The 6,000-nt window shown below is 39.4% G+C and overlaps 1 protein-coding gene across 1 annotated transcript in view; it reads left to right on the top strand.

The window, feature by feature from the left end:
• The first annotated feature begins 4,134 nt into the window (after positions 1–4,134).
• The window catches only part of LOC116323493 (transmembrane protein 132D), a 53,609-nt gene continuing 51,743 nt past the window's right edge, over positions 4,135–6,000 (top strand). Inside the window, exon 1 of the mRNA XM_039620539.1 lies at positions 4,135–4,259. The gene's annotated coding sequence lies outside the window, so the exon portion shown is untranslated. The remainder of the gene's footprint in view (positions 4,260–6,000) is intronic.

Raw genomic sequence — 6,000 nt, 5'->3', positions numbered from 1 at the left:
GCGTGAGATCTAAGTGATTGGGCAACTTTTCATTGCTTTCCAAATCTGTTTTCACTTTGCATTAAGACAAAAGGAAAAATAATGAGACCGTCTAATAGCAAGAGGCATGAAGCGCGAGCATAGGAATGGCATTGTCTTGTGCTGTTATTAGCTGTGATTCTCTTGCCAGAAGAAGGCGTGTAGAGCAAAGTTTTGTCATTGTCTTTTCATCTGGTGCATGGGCCTCTTTCTTTCTTTTTTTTTTAAGGAGCCACATGTGGAGTCTTTTTCTCTAAAGTTTATTTAGATTCGCAAGAACACTGAAGAGTGTCTTTCGCAGACGTTTCTCTGGCTATTTCTATTTGCTTTCATGTTCAGCGTTAGTGCAAAAAAAGTCAGGCACAGCTGAAGTTTTCTTCTTGCCGCACAGCAGATATCTACGCATTGGAAAGACGTCAGCTTTAATTAGAGACAGAACTGGTTTGAATGTAACGTTCCAATAATAATACAACGGCAAACAAAATGTCTTTGTTAGGCTCAAACCAAAGTAATTATGGGTAATTTACCATCTTGCTGCTGCAAGGTGTGAAGGGATGAGTGAAGGTGCAGGTGAAAGATTCAGTGCTGTGTTTGAAGTCCTGGGGAGGGATTGACAAGCCTTGCAGTGAAACCTGAGCAGGTATGAAGACAAGCTGGAACAATCAGTGTCTGTAACAAGCAGCAACCTCCGGGGCTGAAAAATGAAGCCAGCGCAGTCAATGAAGACAAGTGCCAATAACTGCAGTTTCCTGAATAGCCACTTGAGGGTGGCACAGAAATACATCCCGATAAATCCTCTTGTTGCCAAATTTTACATCACAGATGAATATTTTTAATGCATAATACAAAAACAAAATCCAATTCTGACCTTCTTGGGGAAGGGCGAACATTCATATAGCTCACCTGTTTAAATTGCCAATATATGCACGTAAACTTGTGTCAGAAAGTTCACCGAACTCACATATGAATAGAATGTTTTCCTTCATCGTGTGGTTGAACTTAATGCAACTCTATTGGTCGCGCAAAGGTACGTCACAACACGCAGCAGTTAAAGTTGAACTGGGTTGAGTTTGCACTTGCTCAGTGCAGGTGGAAACCGTTACTGCACGATGCAATCAATAGAAATGAATGTGTTTCAGAGTACAGGGCTGCAGGTGCCATGTCCTTTGTGAAAAGGACCTTAAGACTATCTTGCCAGAATTATACCAGAAACTTCTTGATGGCTACCAAAAGCATCAGGTAAACATCAACTTGCATCCAAACATTTAACCAAATGTTAGTGTGGGTGAATGTGTATTTCTGACCCTGTTTAGAATTGAGAAAATACAAAATAACATGCAAAAACATGTTTATTTAGTCCCATTGTTGTCGCAGTTACTGTCAGTAGATAAGGCATGCAGTGCTCCTGTCTCCAGAGAGCTGCCGAGTCGGCTAAACAACAACAACTAGTTATAAGCTAACATTATGCCTGCTAAGGTTAGGCTTGTTATGCTCAAAAATCACACTTTCCCTCTTATAAACAGTTTGATTACATTCTCATATTAGATCCACATGTTTCACTAACTTGGGCTAACAGCAGCTAACAGAGGCTAACAGCAGCTAACAGAGGCTAACAGCAGCTAACAGAGGCTAACAGCAGGTAAAGATGTCAAAACCAGCAGTGCTTACTGACTTAAAAATGAAGGATAGCTTCAAGAACTCACCTCAATATTGCTGCTATCACTTTTTTGCCTTTTATCATTTTAATGAAATAATCCAACAAATAATATTATTTGCTGTGATGTGTAGCCCATCTAATATGTGTGTATTTTAGTTTTGATGATTTAAATGATCTCAGTTTATTAATCTGTTACTTAGCATTATTTATGAGGTATCTGTGTCTGTGCAGCCCAACAGTTTAGGAATGCTGCTTACTAACCAAGCTTGCTTGCATTAACCGATAATTTAGTATTTAGTACCTCTAATCCTTATACGTTAGCTTCTGGCTCCACAGATCTAACAGGAAGGCTGCCAGAATGCTAATGCTGATGCTTCAAAAAGCAGCGTCCAAAAGTAACAGGGGATGTCACTGTAGTTGCAGCATTTTGTTGTTGTTGCAATGTACAGCCTATGATCTACACACAGTACAAGACCATTCTCATTCTGATGTAATTCTCATGTTGGATGTCTGCAGAGACTAACATGAAGCAATGTGGCAAAGATGTTAGGAAGCCAAAATGTTGACACTGCAGCTCTCAAAGCACTGACAAAAAGAAAAAAAAAGTGTTTTGCATTTCTTCCAAACATATGCATGAGTGTATATGCACATCCTTCCTTCCTGCTGTCTGCGCCGCTCTCTGTTTTGAGGTGTAACACCTGGGCGAGCTGAAAGAAACATGAATCAAGTTGAGGAAAATGTCTTTTAATCTGTTTCAGATTTTGTTTCATAGCTGTAAGCAGTCTTACCTCATCTATGAAGCTTCCTTCTCAGACAGAGGGATCACTGTATCTGTAGGCATTCCTCAGGCTCAAATATCAAAACAGCACTAAATAACCTGTCAGTCACATTTCCCAGAATATAGATGCTGCAGCATGATGGTCCATATTTTGGGGGAAGATTTACCCTCTGATGGTATATCCTCTTAAGTTTAAAGGTCATAACATCATAAATATATGCAGATGAAAGGCAGGACTAGGATTTCTGTAACCTGCAAATTAGATGTAACAAAAGAAGCAGTGCTATGAAGTGAACTTAAATGTACAACGTGGAATGTGGTGAAATGATCCAGAAACTGAATTATAGAAGTGGTAAAAATGTCTTGTTTTCACACATTCAGCTCTTGTGACAGCTGTTGGTAACCCAGTTATGGAATGCGCCTCTGGGCTTTATTCCTTTTTCCACTCTGAAAAAGTGCAATGGCTGTTTAACTTTTACGTGTGCGGTGTTCAAGAGATGTCCCAGACATTATTATCAAACTTTATACCGAGTGATTTCATTTCACATCGCTGTCTCAGTGCCTCCGGAGTGATCGACCGGGGAACCTGCGATAGATCCAGCTCCGTTAAAAAAGAAGCCACTGCTACGTTTGGTTAAAAGTCGTCCTGTTCGGAGCTGTTTGACATGCAAGCTTCATACATCCTGTTTGATATGCTTCAGTTTTTATCTCCAAAGTATGGTAGATGGCATCTTGGGGAAGGCTTGTTTTTTCCTATGATTAAACAACACATGAATCTATATGGATTCAGGGTTATCTATCTCACATGCATGCAAATGCACACATTCTTCTTGATGCTACACAGCCCCTACAAACAAGGCAGTTGCTTCTCCTTGTTATGGAAAAAGATGTTGACTTGGGCTTTGAAAAGAGTCTTATTGACTCTGATAAGAAGCCAGTGACTTGAGGGGGATAAAAAAGGAGCAGAGTGAATGTTTAAAGATTGTTGTTATAACAGTTTAATAAAATTATCAGTGCAGATTGGATGTGACAGACCCATGCCAGGTTTGAGCTCTTAAGATCATTACTAAGAGCAAAGCGCGGTGATTCTTAGCTTGAAGCAGGTTTTTATCTTCCTTTCAAAGTCATTCTTGTTTTGTTTTTCATTTACATAAATTATTTCATTACAAACATGGTAGGTCAGCTGAGAAGAATTTATGATTTTTGAGTACATAAAAAACTATTTTGGGGAAGTATGACTAGAATGTTCCTTAACCAATTTACTAAATTAGCATAGAAAGCGGAAGTCACTACATTACACCTGGTTCAGCCTTAGTGTCGGTGTTTTGTTACATTTATTGTGACTGTACAGAGTTTGAGCTTATTTGGTTTGTTGACAAATTTCAAATGACACAAATGAGACACTTATATCTGCCCTATGCATATAAAACTACAGACAAGGCCATGTTAGCTTAACCAAAAAGCACAAAAGCAAAAAATATGGTCATTGCGCTTGGGAACAAAAGACCATGATACATAATGTTGAGTAAAACTGCTTTTGTATTGATCTAAAAACAAGAGAAGGCGAGTGAACTTTAGAGGTAAGTGTTTACCTTTTGATACAGCCATGCTATTGTCCCACTTTTCATCTTTAGGCTAAGCTAGGCTAACTGTAACTGTTAGCCTAGCTTAGCATAAAGAAAGAAACCCAGTAAAGTGCTGCTGGTACTTATTATTTGGATCAAATCTCTTTCTTCGTTTGCTTTAAAGATCAGAATCATTTTTAATGCATTTTCATCTCTTGGTGTCATAAATAAATCATAAAAAGTAAGTTTACTATTCACTCGCCATTTCTGTAGTTTAAATCGGCAAAAACTACTTTGGTTTAGGAAAGTCAGAGATGGATTATAATGTGCGCTTTTATATCCTCGACTTAACTGAGCTAAGTAAACAGTTCTTTGGATATTTAGTCATATTTTTAAATGATTGAATATGAATATGATGACAATTAGACTAAAGTTAGTGAAAATAGTTTTAACACCATTTCCCAACTAATGAATAAAAGTCAGTAAAACTGACATAAGTCTGGCTCTGGTACTATTTTTTGAAACTCTAAATGCACATGATTTAAGTTTTGTATGACACGAGCTTGAAATCCTTTTTTATAACAAAAAACATGCTATTTTTTTTTTAAATGAAGCTGAACTATTTGAAAGTCACTTTGATTTGTGTTAGTATTAGCTTCAGTTTGTATCCTCCAGAGCCAGTCTGTGTGCATAAACACTGTGCCTTTTAAAGTTTTCTTTGTGTTTTCTTTGTGTTTGATCTCAACACCTCTTAAATCTTAATTGGAACTTGGCAAACATACTGCATCTAGTTGTAATTTGACAAAAATTGCTATGCATTTGTGTGCATGTTTTAACTTCGGCCTTAATGTAACAACCCACTGAACTTCTTTCTTTCGACAACGAAGTCTGTGTCTGAAGCTCGCAAGAAAAACAGAGGCCTTTTTAATGGGTGTGTGCAATTATTATTCCGTTTCATCTTCACTACAGATGTTGAGAAGATGCGTACCTTCAATCGCGTGAGAGGGAGGCCAAAAGGAGGCTAAACAAAATGTTCGTGCCTTAAGTGCTGTCTTAAGTGTCAAGTGCTGTTGACAGTCTGCCTTCAGTGTAAGCAGACTTTTAACTGTCAACCGGGCCGACAGCCGATGGTCCACAAACACCTGCTCAGAGAGCCTCGTGTCCTTTGCATGCTGACACATACTGTTTGGTATCCTCACCCCCCAATCCCCTCCCACAACTCCTCTTTCTTGTGATGACTGCCACCCTTGTCCCCCATCCACAAGCAACGACTGCAAAGACACGCTGTCACCACCATGACCCTCTCACTTGGGAGAAATAACCACAGCCTCTCTAGATTTCAGCGTCTGCTTCGACTTCGCTCTCTCGCCCCCTTCCCCTCTGCGGTTTTGACAGAGAGGCTAGGGTTTCAGGTTCAGGACGTTTCCATTAGCACCTTTTGGTGAAGCCCTTTCATCCAGGAGTTACAGCCCTTGTGATCTGGCCACAGCCAGGCTGTTAAACTGGTGCTCTAACAACGCTAAAGCAGACAGCTCCGACAACACGGGGAGGAAGTCCTCAGTTCTGCACAGACTCTGACTCAGTAATTGTTTGCTCTGTTGTCTGGAGGTGTGAGTTTAAGCTTGTTGACATTCAGCTCAGTGTTGATGTTTGATATGTGTTTATGATATCTTGTACAAATGTCACTCCTCAGCGCAGTCTGTTGTGAGATGTGATGTATGATACTGTTGTTTTAGCTCAGAGATATTGTTGGCGCCCTAAAGTACAGTTTCTTGTACTGATTTACCTCGAAGGCATGTTCACAAAAAGCAGAGAGTGTTGAAGTGTAAGCCTCTGTCCAATTAGATTCTTTCAATTAGTGCAGTCCCTCATGAATGTCTGCATAACAAGTACCATTTTCTTTATAACTCACATGTTCGATATAGTTTTCCACCTCATTTTTTGCACTACTTTTGAATGGAGAACTGCTTGAGATATCATCC

The sequence above is a fragment of the Oreochromis aureus genome, linkage group 12 (genome assembly GCF_013358895.1).
Source record: "Oreochromis aureus strain Israel breed Guangdong linkage group 12, ZZ_aureus, whole genome shotgun sequence".
In the NCBI taxonomy this organism is placed as follows: domain Eukaryota; kingdom Metazoa; phylum Chordata; class Actinopteri; order Cichliformes; family Cichlidae; genus Oreochromis; species Oreochromis aureus.
This window is presented reverse-complemented; position numbering and strand designations above follow the sequence as displayed.